Source organism: Erithacus rubecula, assembly GCF_903797595.1.
Source record: "Erithacus rubecula genome assembly, chromosome: 3".
Classification (NCBI taxonomy): Eukaryota; Metazoa; Chordata; class Aves; order Passeriformes; family Muscicapidae; genus Erithacus; species Erithacus rubecula.
In genome coordinates this window covers 16181219-16206616 of record NC_136689.1, presented here as the reverse complement: position 1 = coordinate 16206616, position 25398 = coordinate 16181219, and the positions used below count along the sequence as shown (strand labels likewise).

Here is a 25398-nt window from a genome sequence, read left to right as displayed (position 1 = left end):
TAGGAGGGATGAGGGAGGGAACTGTGGAAACCTGAGAAGTATCATCAACTTACTTTGCAAAGACTACAAAATAGTATCCATCTGAGTAAGAGCCAGCATCTCTGTGAGTCTCCCTGGGTCTCCTTTACAGACCAATAAAGGAGATTGAGTCTGTGACACAATCAGTCTCTTAAAATCTATATCCAGGACATCAAATAAAACACACCCCCCCCCCCCCACAAAAAAAATTTCTTGCAAAGCATTGGAACAGCTGCCCAGGGAAGTGACTGAGTCACAATTCCTGGAGGTATTTAAAAGATGTGTAGATGTGGTGCTTAGGGACAGGGTTTACTGGGGGACTTAGCAGTGCTGGGTCAACAGCTGGACTTGATCCTAAGGACCTTTTACAACCTAAATGATTATGTGATGGTATTCATTTCTCTCTCTTGCATATGAAGGATGTCAAGGTTCAAGTTCAAGCAACAATGCTGACCATGTACAAGTCTAAAGGTTAACTGAGGTAAAAGCCCCACTGTTGTGTTTACTGAGAAAGCCATACTTTCTTCCCAGAATGCTGTTAAGCAGAGTTACTACTTAATTATGAGTAAAAACACCTTTGTATGTCAGGTTTGTCAAAAACTGTAATTGCTAAGTTTCATTGAGCTTTAGTGGGTATGCTGCAATTTGTCCCCAGTTTTCCAGAATGGTAATTAGCTATTTTAATCTGATTTTGAATATGCTTGAAATGCTTCACAGAAATATGTGGGAGTCTCAAGTTTGCATCAATGCAATTAGTTTGCTGTCAGAAGAGGAGTGAAGTCCTTATTCTTCATGCTGTCCCTGTGGCTGCAGTCCCTCACCACCTGCCTGCTGGCCACCCCAGGCTCTTCAGTGTGCTGGGCTCTCCTGCTCCATGAAGGCTGCTTTGACTTCAGCCAGAATCCATCTGGGAGAATTGACAGTAGGTGGCCAGCAGTGGCACAACTCTCTGCCAAGAGTCTTCAAGTTCTCTCTTGTACCATACTTTCATGAATAGCCAACCAAAATGCACAGCAATTTATGTGGAAAAATAGTTTGTGCATGTGTTTATACATATATAATGTATGTATATATGTGTGTATGGTGTGTATATATATACATATATATATATATATATATAGGCAGACGTAGAATCATACACAACTATATCCAGCTATCCCTGGTTTATCTCCTAGGTGCTGCCTAAAGACCCTGACATATAACAGCATTTATTTAAAAAAAAATCCAACCAAAAGCTCTAAAAGCAGGAGGCTGGTACTGCATGGTAACTTTGTTGTTATGCAGATGTATCTCATCATCCCTGTAGCTGCAAATCCATCAGGCTGCACCTTTCTTCAGTGATGTTTATGCAATGCTCCAGAATTTAATTGATCAAGTAAGATGACAGTCCATGTACATTGAATAGAAGCTACTTTGGAAAACTGTGACTCAGAATGAAGTGCTGTTGGGGAGGTTTTCTGTCTTCTATCCACTAAAGTGAGTCACTATGGAGTGAACTGCTGCTTTTTGCAGGCAGACCTTTAGACAAGAGACTGAAATATCAAGAAACTCTGAAGCATGAGCCTTGCTCTAGCAATCCTGTAATGTAAAAAAAGCCTATCTACTCCAATGTACTCTGGCACGAGATGCTAATCCAAGTCGGTTTCTGTCTCGGTTTATTTGGTCATATCTGGCAGTGTTTTTTTCCAGAGACGAGGGAGGTTCTGATGCTGTTACATTTCCCATTTAGAGGTTACCAATGTACAAAATGTATGTATGTTTGTAGATGAGTGTTCTAGCTGACTGTGGTATTGCAGCTCTACTCTTGGTTGATGCTGGCAATATACTGTGTTCTTAGGATTGTTCTGAACATGGTTAAGGTTCATCATATAGGGCAGCAGCCTAAAGAGAGCTAAAATGTTTCAGTTACAAGAAAACCTGTAGCAACTTACGAATTCAGCCTCTTTTAAAAATCTAAAATATGAACATTTTTGAAAGTAAAGCAATGCATAGCTAAAATACCTTGGAAACCCCAGCTCTGCCCCTCAAGCAACAGCAATCCTACTTCCTTCCTCTGACAGAGCTTCTCTGAGATATCTGTACTTTGAGTGGACATGCAGTGTGTTGCTAGTAGGAATAGACTAAGGAGAGCTGCAGAAATAAAAACTGTATTCTGTGGAGAGTATCATCATTGCTTATGTGGGGTTTTTTCAAGATAATTTCAAAAATCTGGGAAGAGTGACTGCTGCTTGGAAATCATGGCAACATCCTGGAGCATTGCTGTCCCTTGTTTGACCACGTGTACATTATGAATTCAAGAAGCTCCTGCTGAGGAAAGATACATCAGTACATTGTCATCAAAACATTCAATGGATGGCATTTTCTGGCAGCAGTATGAAAGGCTTCATGAAAAATAAACCTTAACCATCTCAAGTGAGGGTGTCTGTGTTATTGTCCTGGCACAATAAGCATCCTCTGTAGCTTAGCTCTTACCCTTTGATATGCTGCTTTCAGAAAGGCATAAAAAAAGCTTCCTGTAGCTATTGCTGCCGTCTCTCACTAAGCCAGATCTCTGTGTGGTATTACTTCTCTTCCTCAAACTTAGTGCTGAGGAAATCAACAATACTGAGAAATTCAACAATAAGATGAAAAAAGTGATCTCAAAACTGTGTCCAAGAAACATTGTTTGCTGGGAAGGGAGCTGGAGGGGCAGCTTAACTTAGGTTTTGCACCTCTGTGGTTGAATCAGAAATGCATTCCTTCCCTCTCCTCCTCCTCCTCCTCCTACACCCTTAAGTAATAATGCAGGAAGACATCTGAAATTAACAGTTCCTTGATAGAAATATGTATCTTTAGTTTCCTTTCTTAAATGAAGGGATTTTATTAGCTGGAAAAATATCAGCTTTTGTTTACATTCATTTGTATGAAATAAATAGCTGCAAGGAGGACTATTAAACCCTGAATCCTAAAGGCTCAAACATCAGAGGCAATTAAAACTTTAGGCTTTGCACATACTGAGAGAAAGAGTGGCTACACAAAAATAACTTTGAGGAGGATATTTCCATGGCAGAGAAACAGCTAACTCCTACATGCAGCAACACATACATGCAGCCTACTTTTTTGTCAGGAATGGATTCCAGGGTCTCAGGGGTCCTGTGTGAATATTGTCACTCTGCATTCACAGCTTCACACACAAGAAAATCCACTGCAACGTGCACTTAATTCTGCACAGGAGCTTGGGAAACTCAGTCTGGACTTTGCTACATTTTAGAAATCTTACAAACCTGTGCCCACCCCACTGCAGGTTTTCATAAGGACTCCTTCACTACACAGGTGAGTTAATTCTTCTCATCTCCTCCTCCTTTTCCAGTAACACTGGCCTCTGGGAAGTAAAAATTCAGGCAATAATCAAAATATTTCCTTCATGCAGAGGTGGATATACCTGAGTGAGTATTTAGGCCACCTAAGAATATGAAACTGCATTGTTCCAGCCCTTTCCCACACAGCTGGGGCATCATTGATATTAGCTGCTCAATTTTCAGCATCTCTAAAACACTCTTTTTACAACATTCTTTCAGAAAAAAACCACAATAAACACTTCAGATTCCCGGTCTGATTGAAGTATTCATTGAACTCTATTTAAATCAGGTGCAAAACAACAACATCTCCAGCACCAGTGACTGTATCAATTAGTAAAAGATGATATTTTAAGCAGAATTCTCTGTGGGAGGCTCCATTTTCCCATTAGAAACTTCCTGATTCTTGATTATTTCTCCGTCATCACTGGTGTTTATAATTCTCCTCATTTGCTGAGAACATCATTAATATTATGCACCAGATAGGTAACAAAGTGACTTTTTAAAAAGGGTAAACTAATTCACAGTAGGAAGTCAGAATTTTACCAGGCTGCAGATAAATCTGTAAAAAGGATATCCAATTATGAGAACCTCACAGCTACCTATGTGGATGTGTATTTACAACTGTCTCTTATTAATTTATTTATTCTTTCTCTGAGCCTCAACTAACATTAGCCCCCTGTGAGGCTCTGAATTCATTCATATGTGACTGCATTAATAGTGGGCATAAACTAGGGAAAAAAATTGTCCCAGCATGTTTCCATCCAAAGATGTGAAAAACTTTGATTAATTAGGCAAGAAAGAGCAATAATAAAATCCCTTTTCTTGTATTAAAATTAAATCAGAAATGCAGGAAAGAGCATCTTGCCACCAGCCTGATTGTTCCAAGGACTGCAGTTCAGGCAAAGACTGAGATGTGTATTTTTAAATATTTTATAATTTTAAAAATAATATAATTATTTACCTAATTCTGATGGGGGACTGTGAGTCCCTCAGGGTTTGAGAAGTCAGCCTCCTCTCCACTATGTTTTCTTTATTTCTCTATAAATTTTTTACATCCAAGTTTGAATCTGGAAGTTTTATCTGTATGAGGTTTGTGTATATTTTAGATGGTTTTGCTGAATGAATCCCTCTGGAGTACCATGATACTTGCCATGTTACAAGAAGCACTTGATTCTCTGAGAAATTTGGGATAAAAACAGATCCTTCTTATCCTTGGGCTTTCCACTTGGGTGTTGTCGCTTCCTTCCTCCCCTTCAATATGGAGCACCAAAATCCTGTGAATACCATGTTTGGGTCATTTGCTGGAGAAAGACAACCAGGAAATGAAATGTATCTCTTTACTAAGATAATTTCTGTAAGTCAAAACATGACTGGTAAAAGATGTGAGACCACTTTCTCACTCAAATGTAATTCTAAATAAATAAATAGTTTTCACAAACAGGAATAAAAATATGATGTATCACGAATCTGCAGTTTTCTCTTTTTAGTCCTCCTAAAGAAACTATCTGTATAGACAAATTATATTGCACACGAGGTCAGTGAAAACATACAAAATATGTTGATAAAATTCCTCCTATTTTGTGACTCCAAGAGTTAACATGGGTATTATCTTCAGAAAATAAAACATAAGATATACCAGTCAAAACTATCATAGTTGTTGGAATAATAATGCTTAACATGAGTGAACCTTAACATGGAAACAAATACACCTCTGACCCAGTAGATTGACTCAGAAAGGAGCCAAGTGGAGTATCCTAGAGGGAGAACACAAATAGGTCATCACTGCTTTCATAAGTCATTATAGAATGAGCAGCCTGTCAGGAGGTAGCCCCCACTCACACTATCTCTATCCTGGCATCCACTCTCCTGTTGTCAAATCCTTCTTTGTTGTGGTGACCAGATTTTAATTCCTTTTCCTGGTCGCAGATTGACAATTTGTGACCTGCAGAAAAACAAACTCCCAGTGCAATCTCTTATGCCACTTTTTTTTTTTCCATTCTCTGATTCTTCTTAATCTAATTTTCCCGTGCCCTTCCCTGCTGCCACTGCATGCTGAGCATTAGGAAAGCCACTGCCAGCCTTGGGGCTGTTCCTGTCCTGGGAGCCTGGAGGCCCCTCAGGGAGTGTAGGAGAGGAGCTACCACAGGTCACCCATGATCCCCCTCAAGCACCTGAACTGGGTTTACCTAGCTCAGGTAAACCTGGTTTTTCAAACTAGCTGTTCAAACCTAGTTTTTAACTGGCAGAACTAATTCAGACTAACATAAACAATTATTCCTGCCAACCACTACTTTCTGCATGGCATGTCCTACCTCATTGCTCATGCAATTTTGCTGCAGTAAAACTTCCTGAACTGTTCTCCATTTCTTATATTTTAATGCAAATATTTTTGATGATCTCATTTTACTCTACTTTTCCCACAGAAGTTTTTAAGCAGATTACATGTCATTCCTGTAGAGAATATTGCAGGTTTACCTTGTGCCTGGCTGAAAAAATATGTATTCTGATTGTTTCATTAACTGCAACTGACTCTGGCAAAAAAAACCCCAGAAAACAAAAAACAAACAAACAAAAAAACCCCCCCAACAAACTTACATAAGAGAGTCACCATTTTCCTTCATCAACATGCCAGAAAGAACCTCCTGATACCATGACTATGTAACAGTTTTACCATTTCACATTTAAATTGTTACAGTGAGTTATACACCTCTGAAAATAACCCTGGGTAATGTATGTTTTTTCTAAGTAATCCCAATTTGTTAATGATAAGGACAGACACCTGTGGCTTTCTGTTTACCTATTACAGCCATTTCATTGGAAGAGCTGAAAAAATCAAAGTGAGAAGTGGGAGATCCCGACAGCATGTAGGTGTTTAAGCCCACTGCAACTGGGCCATGTCCAAAGCGAGACTGTGAGCAGACGTGGTGCACAAGTTGCAGACAATGATTCAGATCCTGGTGATGTAGGACACAGTACTGAGCACGACATAAGGCTGCAAAGGAAACAGGTAATGCCCTACTCCTACTAAATGCAGCATGAAGTATCCAAAATTTAACCATAGGTGTTTAGTGGTGACACTTGTTTAAAAACATGGTAAGATATACAAACCAGGAAATTTTTTGTCAGTCTATTTGTTGTGCATTTTTTGCCATCTGAATGAAAAAAGCCTGAGGGGGTATCCTGTATGGAAAAAACTGCTTGTCTTGAAAGTTCAGTTCATTAAATCAGATTCTGACCTTTTAGAGTTCACACTGAGCCTTTCTGGTCCCTGCATAGCAAAACTGTTAGTCCACAGATCTGATTTTTTCATCAAACATTCCTCACCTTCCCAACCATTAAATAACCCTCCTTGTTCTTGAGTGGTTTCTGATGAATCAAAATGCAAACAACTATAGGGCAACTGTTGAAACAACATGGCTTCAGTTCTAAAAGAAATGTTTTGGAAAATAAAATAATTCCTACAATCACAAATTTCCAAATCAGCACGAATGTATAATTGTAAGAACATCTGCACACATTTAAAGGCATACTTGTACTGTATAAACATATATGTGCAGCCACATGAACACTCTAGCAATAAGACACTTTAGCTGGCTGTGCTGTACTGGAGCCCTCACCCGAATGTATCATTTACCTTTAACTCCAGCCTGAGATGAATAGATTGCTGGCTGAATGGAGTCTTTTTATAGCACTAGTCCATGGGGAAATTCTTCAACAAAAATGCTTTTCTGATCACATTTGCAATTCATATATGCTATGAACAGGATTTTATTAATTGAACACTGAAAAAATTCCTAATTATTGCACATATTATTAATGACCTTCATGACTTTACAATAAGCAAACCAGCAATGTTCAGTACCAATGTATGTTCTGAGTTTTCTCACTGTGGATTCTGTGCAACTGCTCTTCAAATAGTTATTTTTTCCTAAGGATTTCTGCATTTAGATGACAAATCAAGCTTTTCTAATTGCCAAATTGTATCTGCTCCTTCACCAAGAGACACCTTACAGAGTTTCTGAGTCAGAGTAACCAGGCAACCCTAAGCCTCTAGACTAGGAGGCAAAGGAAAATGTGTACTCCTACAGCAAGAAGAAAAATTATCATTTCAATCTCTATTCAAAAATTTGTCATAATAGAAATAATTTTTGCTGTGACTCAAAGACTTCAAAGGGTGATATAAATCCTCAAGCTCAAGATGTCCCAGTCAGAAGCTGAGGAGTTTCTTGACAGTTCTCACAATGCTGCTGGGCAAACTGGAATCCTGGCAAGAGCTGGTCAGACAGCTCTGGGCCTCTGAGTTCCAGCATGGTAATTTCTTTTGATTCTTGTTACCTGTGTAAAGTCATACCAGGAAGATACCAAATGCCAACGTGTTGTTTTTCCTGTTGTTTTCCAATCAAAGCAAAATCTCTCAAGTGCAAATTTCTGCAAATTCCAATGATGACCTTCCACCAAGGGCAGCTGCATAAACCCAGCTTTGCTTTGACTCCCTAAGATTTATCCAATGACCTGGCAGAAACCACAAAATCATATTTATTTTAAAAAAACCTCAACTTTAAAAATAACTGATACAAACTGTAATTTCTTCCTATGTATCCATAAGAAGGAGCTAGGCTTAGCATAGAGATAAGCACGAGGTTCAAAAGAGTAGCTCCTTGCCTTTCTTTATTTCATGGTGCTGCCAGGGCAAAAGAGAGAGGATCTCAGGTCTTGGCTTTTTCTAGGAAAGAGTCAGGGAGGGGATTTTTGGCTGTCTGCCAATAGGATAGGGACAGGAGGGACAGGTAAGACCTTCCTTATACCTCTGGTATCGGATTACAACAAATAACTATTTATGTGTATGTACATATATATGTATCATGGAAGAAGAAGCCAGAGGAAAGGACCATCAGCACTGTTCATGGTTCAAAAGGTGGCTGAACTGAGAAGCCAGGGCATTTCTTGTGGTGCTCCCCCTTCCTGGGGAGTCTCTGTTGTGGGAAGTGCAAAGAGCAGTGCTGCCACGGATTCAGCAAGGAAAGCAGCAGTCTGGAGGGCCAAATATCCCATGGTGATTGTGTACACATCCCTCTCTCAGAGCATCTCCCACACCCAGGCAGTTGGGAGACCTAAATGAAATCCACTTTCCACAGAAGCAGCAGCTTAGGCCATCAAACCCCTGTCTTGATTGCTTCTGATCAGCTTGACTTCTGGATGCAGAGTGCTAACATAGCAGCAAAGTGACAGTCCTTCCCCCAGCTCTCCAACCTTCCCTTTTCTAAAAGGATGTGTGTGCTTGCTGATGCCTCCTCCCTGCTCCCTCTGGAGCTTTTCCCCCACTTGTGGTTGTCAGTGAGGTCTAGAGAGTCTCTTCTGCATCAGTGGCTGTGGTCTAAAGCCTTTCATCACAGCCTAAAGAAATGCTCTTCTGCCTTTAAAAAGCCAACACGACACCCCCAGATTATTCAACAGCACTTAGGCACCACAGGGTGCCTCAGGTTCAATAACACAAGACCATGAAATGTCTCAGCTACACTGTAGGTACACAATTCCCAGGGGAGGAATGATTTCTACAAGTGAACATCAGACTTCCTTTACCTAAAAAGGAACATGAAAACTAAATACCGGAATAATCTTTGCATATATGTGTTGCATTTAGTCTCCTGTTTTCAATGCTGGAGAGTTACTTTGTGGCAAAGACATAACAAAATCCTCTGTGACTGTTACTCCTTGCATCTGTTTGCAGGACTGTTTTCTCCCTGGCGGGTGCAGAAGGCAGCAACAGACTTTGGTGGTCCCTCTGGTGTCCTCTGACAAGGGTCTTGAAGATAGTCACAGATCTTGGAAGAATCCTCTCCTCTCCTCTCCTCTCCTCTCCTCTCCTCTCTCTCCTCTCTCCTCTCCTCTTCCTCTCCTCTCCTCCTCCTCTCCTCTCCTCTCCTCTCCTCTCCTCTCCTCTCCTCTCTCTCCTCTCCTCTCCTCTCCTCTCCTCTCCTCTCCTCTCCTCTCCTCTCCTCTCCTCTCCTCTCCTCTCCTCTCCTCTCCTCTCCTCTCCTCTCCTCTCCTCTCCTCTCCTCTCCTCTCCTCTCCTCTCCTCTCTCTTTCTCACACACATCCATTAGTTTCTTCCAGTCACTTGCACACTGGCCACTGGCCCAAGGACTGACACTAGTGCCTCTGCCACAGAATTCGACATCCTCACAAAGATTCTGCTCAGAGCATTTCCCCTCATGACCCCATGAGGTGAGGAGGAAGAGGGTGAGGAAGAGTAAGAGAACAGAGCCCCAGTTCTGAGCAGCAACCAGCTGCATGTTTAACCTCTCAGTCCTGGATCTAGATGGTTTTGCTGGAACATACATAGATATTTCCATGATTTGCCACAGGTAAAGATATTTAGATATTTGTAAAGATGCATAAATTAAGGCCTTAATTGACCATTTGTTTGGTTGTTCCTGGATTTTGATGCCGTTTGAGGCACAAAGCGATGTGACTGGGGCTCATACTGAGTAATTTTTGATTCCTGCTGTTGTTGGAAACATATTGGGTTACTGTGTTGGTGTGTTGGGAAAAAAAAAAAAAAACCACAGCATGGGAAATGCTGGGATCCTGGTACCCAGGAAATGTTGGGATCCTGGTACCGACTCCGGGCAGCCTGGCGGGACAAGCCTGCACTCGGCAGCAGGAGGGAGAACATTCGAGGGGCGGAACTGAGCGATGGGCGAAAGGCAGGGGGGCAGCGCCGGCCTCCCGCAGCCGGGCTGGAAACCCTGGGAGTGACTGGCAGAGGAAGGGCTGTTCCCTGCAAATCCGCCGCCCGCGGGCGGGAACGGCAGACCTGGCAGCGTCCGGTGCCGTTTATCGTTTATCATTTATCATTTATCCGAGCAGTGAGCTCGGGGCCGCTCCCGGAGCCGCGGCCGCAGCAGCTCCGCGCTCTGTGGGAGCGTTAGTGGGCCTGCCGCGGGCAGGGCGCCCCCTGGCGGCGGCTTCGCGCAGGGGCCCGCTGCCCTCCGCGCTCCCTCAGCGCTGCTGCCCGCGCTCCTTCCCGCTCCTCTCCGCGCTCCTTCCCGCTCCTCTCCGCGCACCCTCAGCGCTGCTGCCCGCGCTCCTTCCCGCTCCTCTCCGCGCTCCTTCCCGCTGCCCTCCGCGCTCCTTCCCGCTCCTCTCCGCGCTCCCTCAGCGCTGCTGCCCGCGCTCCTTCCCGCTGCCCTCCGCGCTCCTTCCCGCTGCCCTCAGTGCTCCTTCCCGCTGCCCTCAGTGCTCCTTCAGCACTCCTTCTGCGCTGCTGCCCGCGCTCCTTTCCGCGCCCCATCCGCGCTGCCGCTGCCCGCGCCTCTCAGCGCTCTTTCCGCGTCCCCCCACGCTCCATCGGCGCTCTCTCCGCGCCCCATCCGCGCTCCCTCCCGCGCTCCTTCCGCTCTGGAGGGCCCGAGCACTGCTTTAAATAAAAGTGTTATGAGCAGGAAAATGCATACAAGATCTGCACTGATTTGTGCCGAGCAATTTCCATCATGGCATTAGCTGTTCACAGCACCACCGAGTCCTATTTGGCAACCAAATAACATTTCCCCATTTGTGTAGGTCACGATGCAGCTCAAGACTTTAAAAGAGGTCTTTCAGTGCCAGTTCCACGCTTAATAAGCCACTCTTATTTCCCAGCTTTCCCAAACTATACGATCAGAGTAATGACTCTAAAGAATCTTTTATCCGCAAATTTCCTAAGTATTTGACGTTTCTTAGTGAAATCTGCGGGATTTCTGTGATATGCAGTGCTCATAAAAGCAGCTGAGTCAGATCAGTAGCTATTTTTGATAATACAGTCTTTTACCTGTAATTAACTGCAATGGGAAAAGTTCCCCCAAGTGGTTTCCAAGTCTATTGCAGCGTAAAGTAAAAGACGTGGATGGTAGTGGAAGGAAAAATTCCTTTATCCATATGATGGTTACAAAATAATAGAAAAAAAGAGTTGTCAGGTAAGTTAATAAATGTGTAAGGATGCTAAGCAATATTTATGCCTCTCCTCTTTACTGTATTGCCCAGTTGTTTCCTGGAGACATTTTGGTAATCAGAATAAAAGGAACGGCCTGTGCTTCCAGGCCAGACGTTTTGCAGCTCGGTTTTAGGCAATGAGAATGCAAGTGGAGCACCCTCCCCGAGGCTGCCCCTAGCCCAGGTGCAGAGAGTGGGCACAGGCACTGAGAGCAGCCCTGCTGCACAGAGCTCTGTGTCAGCACTTCATCACACCCGTGGGGCAGCCCCTCTGAACAGGCACGGGATGGGAAGAGCAAGTACCACAAAAGTACCACAGCATATTTCTGGACAGCCAAGGGTAAAGAACAGGCCAAAAAATGAAGGTGGGTGCTTAAATCTCCTCTTTTTCTCCTGCGAGCAACCCCGTGCACTCCTTGGGCTCTGCTTGGGTGCAAGTCATGTGAGGTTCAAGGGACTTTATAATACAAAACAAATCCACAGCATCTATAGCTCATGTTCTGGTGCTTTCTGAGACCCTGCAAATAAAGAATGACAGCAAAAAATTTTAACATTCAGGATAATGTGTCTGCAAACAGACATGAAGTCACATTGGTTGTAGGCAGTGGGAGGATGGGATTATTTAAACAAGTCTGTATAAAGTATGGACTGACAAGCACCACAGTTTCCATACCTTAAAATCAGCTTCTCAAACAAGAGTGGATGCAGAGTCCAAAGGAGCAGAATCTACCTGAGCATTATGTGCAGCTCTGGGGGGTGTCATCATAAAAGCAGGAGGTGGTCTTTGTCAAAATGCACAGGGTAAAGGAATGAAAAGTAGAGCAGAGACACTGGAGATGTAACAGCTGGGACACATCAGCTCCTTGTTACTTCCATACTTACCCTCTTACTCCAAGAGGGCATTTAGCCTACCAGTTAGTGAGCACAAATTTAGGATTGAAAAAATGGGGGATTTAATTTTAAACAAATAGCCAAAGTTTTGACGTTAGGATGCTGAGGGCACTGAGGTGTCAGACCTTGCTGGGACCCCCATAATCCTCTCAGGTCATGCCTTACCCTTGCTGCAGGAAGGGCAGGTGAGCAGGAGACAAAGTACAAGCTGCAAATGGAAAATGGCCCCTGGAGTGAGAAAAACTTCTCAGAGTCCTAGAAACCTTCAGCCCTATTCCTGATAACAGCCAAATGAGGAAAATTCAATATTCAGGATTTTACAGTAGAATAGTAACTAAAAGAGGCAATCCCACATGCTACAGTGTAAATACTGTAAAATTTGGAGCCACCTACTTTCCCCACATTATAAAAGCATAAAATAGGCCTAGAAAGGTATCCTTTAAGATGATCAGTGTATGTAGTAACTACTGTTTGAAGACAGTATCACTGAAAACATTATGATCAAAGGAAGAATCACTAAAACATTTTATAAATGACAGCTTTTACAAGGTGAGCAGTTACTCAGCAGGGCTCCACCTACAACAGCTGGGAGTCACTCTGCAAAATTTGTACACAAAAGTCTTAGAACAAAATGGAGACCTTATTTTTTTTATTTTTTTTTTATTTACCACTATGGGAATGACAGCACAGGAGAGTGGAGCAGCAACTTTTGCTCCTTCCCATGGCTGAAACCCTTGGAGCCACACACATTTTCCTCATATTTGAAATTCAGCCTGTGGATTTGGCACCGTGTTTTTCACAGTGGCAGCTGTTTCTGTCGTAGCTATTGCATCCTCTTTCTGCCTCAGTTTCAAAACATGCACTTCTATGAAATTAGCAAAATGAGAATGTTTTTAACTCTATATAAAATGGAGATGAGCAGGTTTGGGTGGCAGAGGCAGCCCTGGCAAAGCTGCAGGGCTGCTGTTGGCTGAGCTGTGCACAAGGAGATCTAAAACTCATTGTGAGTGGGGATGGTTTGTGAGGTGACAGGGAAGCCCACAATCTTTGCAGTGTGAGTTTTGGCCCCTCCAGGAAGGCAAAAGGAGCCAGAGAATTCAGTGAGGTTCCAGATGATCAGATGGTATTTCTTAGATCTTCAAGTTTTCATCTTTGAGCAAAGAGCATGAGACAATGTGCATTTCAGTCATGCTGTGAGGGAGAGAAGTGGGTTTAGGACAAGTTCATCCAGTCACCTCTGAAGCTGGGTTTCCATAGAAAATTTATGAGGAATATTCATTTTCCTTCAGTCTACCCTCATAGTCATACTCTAAATCTGCTTTGTTGCAAATTAAATTGTTCTAAGCATACCAATTTTGCCTCCTTCGGTAGATGTACCTCCCTACAAAAAATTGGCTCTTGACCTTGAGTTGTTTTAAACCACATAATGAAACACCAGAATGTGGTTAAAATTGAATTAGTTATTTTCTTGTGGTTGGGAAAGAGTAATGGAAATACCAAGATATGTTAGCTTCTGGGAAGGAAGAAATGAGATACTGAGAGTGGCAAAGGTCTCTAAATTTTCCATGCACATTTCATTTAGAAGGCAATATAGTGATAAAATAAATATAAAATACTTACTAGATTTAATTTCAATATACAAAACATATTAAGCGTCACTCCCTCTTTTTCATAAAGAATGCCTCTCTTTGCTCATCTCACAAAAAGAGGTGCATAAATATTTCATGTGACTAGAATAAAGATTGTGAGATATTTTATTTAAGGAAAGGTCTATGGATAGAAATCTGAAAGCATTGGCACACCCTAAAAGGACATGGTTAACAAATGCCCTCATTACAAGTAATTCAGTTCAAGCTGCAGAGCTGTATATGGAAGTCTGTGCTTGAGCAGCCATAAAATCAGAGCCTCATTTAGGCTGGAAGGGATCTTCAGAAGTCCAATGTGTGATGGCAGGAGGGCTGGAGTGAGCAAATGTCATACACTTACAGCACAGGAATGGAAATCACAGCACAGCTGTTGATCTTGTTCTTGGCATTCTAATAAGATGTTGCCAAGGCAGATCACAGCATCTTTCAACGAGTTGAATGAAAGCTTTCACTAAGAGACATTCAGCTGAGAGTTCAGTACGAGGTCAGGCTGAGATTAGTCCAAAACCCAATTTCTTAACTTCATATTTCACCCTTATAAATTCATATGCCATACAAGAATACTTGGAATATAAAAATTTTAAAAGGCTTCTAAACCTGCAAAACATGACAGCTACAGAGACAAGCTGTTATGTGACAAGGCAAGTACTGTAGATGTATGTGACTGCCCAGGAGGGTGGGAAGTATTCCCTAAAACCAGTGTCCATCATTCCATGGGGTGAGAATTGAGCAAAAAGAAGTTGTGCTCTAACACATGTGCTGGGTAGCAAAGAACAGCTGGGTACCCAGTGGAGGTTTTCTCTCTGCTCTAACATGGGTGACCATCACAGAGTATTTGCCAGGGGAAGGGATGTGGATGCCAGGGCTGGCTCTGCTTTGGCAGCTGCAGCATCTTCCTGACACCCTTTTAATTTACATTTGAAATATGAAATATCTCTACTCTGGATCCAGGGAAAATCATGACACTCAGAGTTATGTGCCATCTTCTGTCCTTCCCTTTCAGTAGTAGAGACAAGACAGGATTCAAATAGTAAAAAAAATCTAGTTTAGAAGGAAAAGTCTGGCCAAAACTGGCACGTTTTGCCATAATGACATTCAAACTTGCCTCATTCACCCTTGTCATCACAGGTGGACATCACTCTCATGAGGTGATGGCAATGTGTTTTGGTAGCACGTTTTCCACCTTCTTCCTCCCTACAGGAATATTACTTCACCTCCTGCTGTGTGATCAAAACATTTAAAATGACAAAGCATCTGTCAGGTCCCCAGACATGCTGTGAGTCCCACTCAAGGGGGCATTGCAGCCGTGGGGCTCCCAGTAGTCAAGAGGGAGCACTGGGCAGCCCTGCCTCCCTCCTGTCCTCCCCAGAGCCACTCTTAAGGAATTAAAACAAGTTTGGGGTTTTTTGTGGGGGGAGGATGCTTTACTTGTCCATGGGTCAGCAGAGAAAGCTGTGGAGGAGAGAGGGAACCTCATCTGGACAATGAGTGGCACCTCAAAACAGGAAACCTCTGTGGTGAGGGGTTAGCTCTCAAATCCTCTGCAAATACATGCCTTGACTGGCAGTGAATTCTTAAGGAATTCTTCAGGCCTGTCTTGAGCCACTGATTTTCACTGAGGTAATTATTTCAGAAATATTTGCATTTTAGTTTTTCTAAATTATACAAGAGAAATCTCAGGGACAAACAGAGAACAGCACAGGCACAGACATGGACACAACAGAAATACCAAGGATGACTGGACAGATGCAGATAACAGCTTGAAGTTTGAGACCCTAGAATATTTCCTGTCTTTCTTTAAAATAACTTAAAACTGGCTACAGTATTCCTGTAACAATAGCAGTGCAGGAATACTCTTTACTGAACTGAGTCTATTTTATTTCTGTATTTTTAATTTCTGAAAAGATTAACACTAGACCTATCACAAATTGGACTTTCTCGAAAAGATGTGTTTGTTCACATTTTGATCCACCCAAAGAAAGATCCATCCTAATATTTGAGAAAACACAAATAATCCTGTATCCAAGAGGCAGGGGCAGAGTGAGGAGGGAAGGTGGAGGAGCCTGTGTGGCCATGGAAGGGGACAGGGCTCTGGCCATTCTTCCTGCTACAGCTGCCCACATTGCCAATTCACTGTCTGTCCTGCCAGGGATTTGAAGGAAAACTGCCAGTTCTGTGTTTTCTGCAATCCCCATTAAATCCAACTTCCTGGCTTTTCCACAGTAGCTAAAAAACTAGTGACAATATAAAGAAATATCTTTGACACTGCAAAGAAATTACTTTGAAAGATACAGAAACAAGTAGATCACAATGTTTCCACAAGCCACTGTGCAAACCTCGTTTGGCATTGCTGCTTGAGCTCCTCCTACCCCAGCACAGAAATCCATTCAGCACCCACACCGTTGTCAGCAGGGTTAAAGAGCTCAAGTTTCTGCACATTTTCTGACTTTATCTTTTTAAGATATAGATGTGGATGGAGATGAAAAGTTTTGCTTTGTTTAAAAAACAGACCCTTGTGAGTGCATTCTTCTGAGATACAGAGCACATATTTTTCAATCAGACCAGCAATTTCTGCACCTGATACCCAGAACCCCCCAAAAAAGTCCTAGAGTGAAAATTTCTCATTTCCTACCTTTCTTCTTTTTTACCTCCAGATTTTAATGTTGAGGACCATGTAATTCAGTATGAGATATCCCTCTGGTCAGTTAGGGTCAGCTGTCCCAGCCCTGTCCCAGCCCTGTCCCTGCCCAGCACCTTGGCCACTGCCAGCATACTTGCTGAGGGAGGAGCATGACAAAAAGAACAGGTATAGAAGGTATGCATTTTTGCAAGCACTACTAAGAAACAATCAAAACATTGGTGTATTATCAACACTGTTTTGGTCACAAATCCAAAGCACAGCACAATCTGGACTGCTGCACAGGACATAAACTCCATCCCAGCCAAAATCAGTATACGTGGAGAGGACATTTGTGATACCTACAGTCCCTATTTATAGATGATCATTTGCAATTCTATTACCATCACTCAGCACAAATTACAATTTGCAGGTTGCCCTTCTGTGGCATTCTGTCATAGACAAGCAATGAAATTGTTCCACTGGTTGCTCCCCTAATCCAAAACTGGAATTTAGTCAACGACAGCATTATGTAGACATTTTGCTTCCTTTGAAAACTTAACATGGCCCCTGAGAAATTAACAACACCACATATTCCTGCATTGACTGCTCTGAACAGTCACAAACTGAGAGGTAGTATATGGATCTGGATTTGTCATGCAGAAAGCCAGTCTGGCCAGCTCAGCATTACTTCCTCAGGAGTGTAGGCAAATTTACTGATAGAATAAACCAAATTAGCTAGGAGGCATTTCGCCTAGTCTGGTGGTAAGTATAAAGTGCCCTGAAAGCTGATACTCATCCCAGGTGTGAGGTCATGCATATTGGAAGCTGCCTGCTATCAGGTACAATGCACAGAGCCTTTTTGGAGAAAACATTCTTGCTTTACATGTCTTTTCAGAGGCAGACAGGTATTTGTGCCATCACAGCACACCAGTACCATAGGGCACGGGTGGGAGGGGATGGCTGGTGCTCCTGGGGTGAGCAGCAGCTGCCCCGTGGTGGCTCAGCAAATGCACACCCAGCCCAGGTGTGTGCACACTGGGAGCCTTTTGCTCGTGAGTGAGCACCACTGTTCTGGGATGCATGGACAGTGCACTGCAGGCTTCCCTGCGGGCCAGGTGGAGACTCAAACTGGTATCAATCCAGTGCTTTCTGTTGGGGCACTTAGAAATTGAGTCCAGGCCATTTCACTGTCTGTTGGTTACTGACAAAAGAGCTAAACAAATGTCAGGGGAACAGAACACAATGTTAATTACACAGTTCTTGAAGGCTCCTAAAAAATATAGTATTATACAAAAGCCAGCAGGCAGAGGGGTGGCTCCCTGTGAAAGCACCAGAGTAGATGGCAAAGCTCAGTAAAAGACTGAGAATTATATAGTTTTGCTTAAGCAGCACTTTTGCTGCTTAATGCTTAAATCATTCTATTAACCAGTTATTTTTAACATAAGATTTTTGCTTGCTAAATGCTAAAGCTATTCAACTAATCATGTACATGCTCAGTTCAAAGATAACTGCACTTGGGGTTCAGATGCAGCCTCAGGCAAGCACAAAGCCTTCATTTAACCAGTGCAATGCCAGAAGCCCCCACTGAGCCAGGGGAGTTAGCAGGGATGTCCAGGAGTGTCTTGATTCTCAGGGGTGCTGGTCAGTCACAGCCCAGGTGGAGGCCCAATAGTAGCAGTGTTTGTGAAATCCAGGCCCTGCAAGGTTTCCAGAGGAGAGAGAACTCTACACATCATCCAGAGTGAGATTCTGCTTATATCTGAGACATGGAAATGTAGATGTAGCCAGTGAGATCTGAGCTCCACTAATCTCAGCTGCATCAGGATGGGGGGGAGCAGAGGTGCCTGACCTATTCCCATGGCCAGATTCTCAACCAACCAACATGGCTTTGGGCAGTCTGACCTTTGGAGACTGAGAAGGATGAAGCCCACTCTGCCAGGGAAGCCAAGTCTGTGACAGCCTCAGTCACACCCTACGCTTCACCAACATTATCGACTTCTCCTGGAATGTGAGTTACATGCTTAGCTCACAGATAAATGTGCATGTAGATATGGATTACTCTCATGCTGAATTCAAGCACATGCAAAGGCCCAGGTAGTCAAAGACAACCAAGCCACTGACTTCCAGCTTAATTATAGAGCTGCATGTAAATTTAGGAGAGGATAACTGGAACAGCTTAATGTAGCACCATAATAAAAGATGGGGTAACTTCTTTATTTTCCCTCAAACTAAGAATAAAGAAAGCAGCTTCTTTTTGCATTGAGGAAATCTAGAGAACAGTGCCATGTGTTTTCTCTCTTGCACAGCATAAGTCAGATCATTATTGCTTCATCTGACATGGGGATACCATGCATACAGTGCACACTAACCTACTTCCAGATGGTGTGTGACTGTCAGAAGACAACAGGATGAGCCCTTCTCCTTGTCTGACCTTCTCCTTGATGCTCCTGCACCCACAATCCAAATTGCAATTGGTTTTCTCATCAAAAGGCTGCAGAAAAAAAAATGAAACTAAGGCAGGCTGCTACACTGAGGAGATGCCAGCATGACCATAACACAGTTGCCAAGTGAGTACAAGTGATCCCAGCTGCAAAATAGACTAGCTGGCTGTTAGATCATCTTTTAAATAGCCCCCCCAGTATGTTAAATTCTATCTCATATCTTAAATATGTTTTGTGCTACCACTATGATGGAGCCAGCCTTGTTAGCTTTTCCTTTTGACAGGCTGTGTCAAAGCCCCAAAAACAAATACTGCTGTCCTGTGTCTCATTTAAAAATAATAATTGAAATAGCTCCACCTTAAATGTTTGTTCCTAAAATGGGTGCATCTCTGTACAAATGCAAAGTAAGTGACTAAATGTTCTAGGACATGTGGCATGGTGACAGTCTAAATCAGGTGCTGTAATCACCAATTTGCTTATCCTATGGGTATCCAATCTGAGCCATTCCACATCCTGAACTGTGCCAGCATGGTGCCTTGCAACTCTTCACTACAGATTTATGATGCATTTTGGTTTCCTTCTTGTATTGCACCAGCAGGTGTATAAGCACTGCCCTTGCTGGTGTGCTGTTGCTGTTCTGATAGCACTTACCCATTTACTCTGGCTGAAGGTGTATCACAGCAAACCTGTCAGAGCTCAATCACATTACACAGGTGCTTTTGGATTCCTGAGCGATGGAACTGGTGATAATCACACAAAACTCAACAAACTTCCTCTTCTTACACTGGGCAGCATCTGCTGATATTTAAGCAGCATCTACCTTCCACCATATCCAGGGCATTTTGCTTCAGGTTTATGGTGCAAAGGGAGGAAAGCAGAGCCAACTCCAGTTATAATCACCCCTGAAGATGCTGATTCTCCTTCACCTTTGGCTGGGGAAGAGATGGGAACTGTGAGGTTTGAAAGACCACTTGCACTTGCTGCAGCACCCAACAGAGCTGTCAGAGTGACACTGTCCCATGAGCCATGGACATGTCCCCTGGGTCAAGGCAGCACTGCCTCTGAGCAGCTGTGAGACCACCCAGCCATCACAGGGGCACTTACAGTACAGGGTAACTCACACTTACCTAATAATACAGATTTTATAGGTTGTGGATTCCCACTCAGCTACTTCTACAGGTTGGTCATGATTTGCTGAAAAGCTCATTTCACTCTGAGTAAGAAATTAAAAGTATAAATTATTGGTATATTTGAGGGTACTCTTGGCTTATCATATTCATTTGATGCTGACTGGACTTAATGGATGCTTTCCAAATGAACAGACCTTTAGGATAATTAAAACTCCAAAGGAGGTAAAGTTACCAGTGGTATGGCAGTTACTTAGTGAAGATTAGTTAGAAATAGAATAACACTTGCACAAGGCTGTATATGCCATCCAGAACATAAAACTCATATTTGGCATGCAAGTCACAACACTGGAGCATTTTTGTCCTTTCTGTAGCATCAATAAATATTTTGAAAGTTAAGTATTGAAACATATGGTCTCATCTTCCAAATTATGAGAATGGAGTTCAAATATTTCAGTTGAGGATTAAAAAAAACATTTTTGGCTAGAATTTATAAAATAAAGCAGAAACTGAAATGCTGAGGATGTCCTGTCTCCAGGAACTGAGATTTTAGAAGAACACAAAATATTAGAGGAAAACTGAAAAACTTGTGAGAGTTGGGACAGGTAGAACACCACATAAACAGACACATAAAATTGTGCTAACTCTGCCAGACTGAGTAAAATGCTGTTTTGACTCAATAAGAAGTTAAAATAGATTGCACACAGTAGTTGAAATTATTTTATTTAAGGCTGCCATATTCATCTCCTGTAAATGTGAAAATGAGGTCATCTATTAGCTCACCACTCACTGTGACATCAGTTCCCAGTTCCTGCCACCAGCTCCAGCATCCCACACATCTCCCTGACAGCATTTTACTGCCCTCAGACACTTAACAACCTTTCTTGTTAAGAGTCAATCTATTACATAGCTGCCATGGAAATTTGTGGTGAAATATCTGTTTTTGCTTGAAGAGACTGGGGCTTCAGTTTGTTTCCCTGCTTTGCAGTGGCCTGGTAGCTTCCACAGGGACCTCCCAGGATCATGCACTGCCCAAGCCAAGGACTTTGTGGAGGCAAAGCTCCACAAAAGGCATTTCCCTCTGGGGAGCTTCCTTCTGGTCAGCAGTGTAAAGGAAAGTCTTTTCTGTGTCATTCTACATGTCATTTGGGCATCAGTTGAACAAATCCATAAAGTCACAAGAGCATTTTCTGTGTCACTTGAGGCAAGCAGCCAGGGAAGAGGAGCTCCCACCCAGGGGGTTTGAATCTGTAAGCAGGAATAGCAGCACATTCCCTCTGCTGTATGTCTGGGTGAGGTGAGTGCAGATACCTCACACTAATTAAAGTCAAAGTCCCCCAAGACTTAAGCTGCAAGGTCTGACCCACTTTTCTTCTGACAACACTAAAGAACTGCTTCGAAGGCTCACTTGCACTGGGCCTGCCCTGTGCCTACAGCCTTAGCTCTGCAAGGAAATCTCCCAGCCACTCTATTTACCCCAGCAGGTAAATTGTAAAGTGAATATCAGAGGTGAGGCACACAGAGGTGGTTTCCTCATAAAGCTATGTCTCTTTAGCAGTAGAGAAGCCACTCATGTGGTCTCTGATGAAGAAGCTCTGCTGATGAATCCCCAAATTCCCAAGGCTGGCTCTACTACCAGAGGTCATTCCTAGAAGCATTCAGGACATGGTAGAGAAAACATGCAGGGGTATAAAAAACGTGAACTGGGATGTGACTTTGGTGAGAGGGTGTGCACTGCCCAGCCACCCACCTGCTAAAGACATGAAAACACAATGCAAGAACAGTCTGCAGGCACAAAATTGAAAATACCCATCATCCTTCCACTGTAAAGGGAGTCAGTTCATTTTCATTTTTGTCTGTTATTGATATGGTTCAGAAACTTTGCAGTGTTTTCAGGCTCAGAATGACTGGGAGGGGACTGTTCCAGAAATGCCTGAGCTGCTGAAATGAAGCCAGTGGTATTAATGAAAGTGAAGTTTGCAAAATCAAACTTTTAAAATGCACATAAGCAAAACAAATGAGATTTGTCATACTTTCAGGGTCTCTCTAAATGGTTGCCTTTTCTGCAGTGAATGCCATCCATCCTGCAATGAGGCAGTGCTGCCAATGAAAGCAACCACCTGCACCCACCATGACTCTAAATCCAGATTCTCAGAAATTTCATCTGTATGAAAGAGTGGTGTCAGTTTTGGGAGCCCAGCCTGCCCTGGGACTGCACATCAGTCCCACATCAGCTGAACAGCAGCATTGCTGTTCTCTGATTGAGTGCAGAAATGCACTTTCTAGGTACTTTATGGCACCAAATGTCATCTTGATTGCATTGAGATGAAGCTTATGTATTGTTTCTATTAATTGCACAAATGAAGATTTGTGAAGCAGAGCAGCAGGCATGTGTCTGGCATATGGAGGCATGGGGCTCCCATTTTCACCAGGAGTGTCCACCCTGTCCAGCCAGCACTGCCCACCCCCGTAACAGGAGCCCAGATCCCAACCCACCCACCAAGGCCAATGCAGTTGTAACTTTGGCTTACCCTGTATTTACAGCTCTTACTTATAGAAGATTATTTTGCTTTTTTAGCAACTGGTTTTGAGATAAGTCTTTTACATTTCCATGATATTAACAATTGTTTGTTTCTAATGCAGAACCCATTTATATTTATGAAAAGGAATGTGTCATAAAGTACCAGCAAATTATTCCAAGGAAATCTCAAGATGGTTTCACAAGTCATTATTACCATCCTGTGAGGTCAGGAGGAAACTGGTTTGTTTAGTGACACATTGTTTGATTTAGCAGCTGAGTGACTCACACCAAATTGAAGATTTGTTGCTACATTGAATGCTTAATTGCAAAGATAAGCTGTGCTGTTAGTTCAAAGATAGTGTGTAGGCTGAGATGAGCAGATGCCAAAATTGTGAAGACAATTGCTGAAGTTTAAATTACAAAGTCTGAATTGAAAGCTGTGGTTAAATAAGGACTGTTCTTCATTAATCACTATTTAGGTTTTCCCCTCTTTGTTTCATTCTTCACTTCAACAGAAGCAACACTATAGAGAGGACCTGAAGCAAAACTAAATATCAGTGACTGGTTTGAATCTTGCTTACATAGATCCTCCGTTTCCACTATGTAATTAACACCAGTGAAACTACCCAGGTGCAAAAGCAATTAGAATTTTGGCTTTATTCATTCATTTGTTCTGAGATGGGTTGACAGGACACAGACCCCTCCCATCACCTCTGTGTCCTGTGCTTGTCCCAAAAGGCATGTATGGGAGCATCATGTACTGTTCCATGTAATTACTGAAGCTCACTCCCTCCTCACTTGCTGTCTCTGCTGCAAACAGGAGCAGCTCAACTGAGCACCCAATATGAGCTCTGGCTCACTGGTGGCAGAGAGTTGGCAGGGTCATGGAAAAACTGGGATACTGATTTGAGTGCAGCTAGAGCCCTCTTGCTGGGGCTGCCCGGGTCTGGGCAGGAGGACAACAGGAAGGAGAAAGAGCCACTTCTCTTAAGAGTCAATTTTAAAAGTGCTGGCAGAGGCAACCCTGTTTCTTATCTGGGAGCTGAAAGTCTTGTCTCTGTTTCCTGATGTCCTTGGGAATTTAGAAGGGAGGTAACAGAGATGAAGCTCTCTCTGGAGAATCAACTATATATGTTTAATCTTAACTTTTCTTCTGGTAAATCCAGGAATGACATAAATATTGGGGGCAGGAAAAGTGCGTTTGGTCTCGAGCAGCAGGTGGAGACAGAGGGATTCACCACAGTGGGTTGGCAGAACGTAGGGCTCCCGGTACCTTTGGGGAGCCTTGGGCACCAGAAATGGCCAAGACACTAATACTATACTAATATCAATACCAATACTAATACTAACACTGACACTCCGCTTCTGTACAGCTAACTATCTCATTGCTTGGACCAGTCAGAATGGGGAAGGTCGATGATGTCTTAAAGTCTGTAACACTGTTGCTCGGAATGGGTGTGAGAGGCAGAACTGTTTACAGAGCTGAACTATATTCATGCAAATAGAGGACCACATTGCATTTCATGTCCACAGTAGGGGCGACAAGACGCAGAAACTCCCTCTCATTGCTGAGAGCTTCGTGCTTTGCTCACCAGCAGATGGGGTAATGTCTGACACCGGCAGCGGCTCGAGGTGTAAAACAGGAAAAGCTTAACTATTCATGAAGGAGAACCCGGATGCTCCCCGCTTCCCCTCCGTCCCCTGTCTGAGCGCTTGCTGCTGGCTGCTGCCCGCTCGGATACAGACGAGCGCAATCGCTGTCGAAATCGGGTGCTGTGATGTCGCTGTGGCTGACAGAAACAAAGATAAAACTGCGGTGCAATGGCCGTGGCGGGGGCACTGCTGGTGCTCATTTCCATGAGAGCCACCGAGCCCAGCCCGGGCGGCGGCTCCGCTCCGTGCCTCGGTCACGCCCTGGGTGACGGGCGGGATCAGCCCGTGCTGCGCCTCGGGAAACGCGCCTGCCGCAGCACTGCCCGCCTGTTTCTCTGAGAGCACGCCGGCTTAAAAACGCCCTGAGCATTTCCCGCAGCTCGGAGGAGGACAGCACACGCTGTCAATTGCCGTGGCTCCCCAGCAAGCTGCAGCAGGGCCGTCTGGCTGCTGTCGGTGGCTTGGCTCGGCTCGGCTGCCAGCCCCGCAGCACGAGTTTGGCTCGGGGAGGTACTTGAACAGGGTAAGCACACAGTGAAATAATCGATCAATAAACCCCAAAGCCGTTGGCTGAAATCCCATGAGATGGGCGCCAGGAAAGGCGCAGGCGTAGGTTTGTGATGCTGCCGGCACGACACTGCGCGGTCCGTGCCACAGACCGGGACAACACCCGGAGGCGAGGCGACGCGGCTCTCAGTGTCCCTGACTGTCACCACAAACCCAAACCTGAGAGAGATGACAGAGCCCTTCATCTGCAGAGGGCACCCCAAGCACATCCCGTTGTTCTCATCACACTCCACATCAGAACTCATTAGGTATTGTAGTTTTATGGAAATTACAGAAAACAGTATTTATTATCAACCCAAAGCCAACAGTTTTCCAATGCCTTGGGGAAGATTAAATAAGGACCTATGAGTGGGATGTAAAGAAGCAAAGCGATTATTTTGATTCAGAAATCATGAGTTGGGGGGGGGGGGTTATTTCAAAGCAAAGCTTTTCCTTTTTCTAAAAGGGGTACAACAGCACCGAGTGAATCATCACTCCCAGAGGAAAAACAGGAGGATGAAAACCCTCCTACCTCTCCTGTGAAAGCGCTGTCTGTGCCCCGTTGTTCCCGTGAAATAACAATATTGGCTGCAGGGCTTGTTCTCCCTCGCAAATAGATTAGGCTG

General features: G+C 43.6%; 1 long non-coding RNA gene across 1 annotated transcript; it reads right to left on the bottom strand.

The window, feature by feature from the left end:
- Window positions 1-255: 255 nt before the first annotated feature.
- LOC306799491 lies at window positions 256-25398 on the bottom strand. Its single transcript, XR_013773609.1, has 3 exons — window positions 25305-25398; window positions 3297-3379; window positions 256-3221 (listed from the first exon to the last, which is right to left on the bottom strand). It is a non-coding gene; the product is annotated as an uncharacterized lncRNA (long non-coding RNA).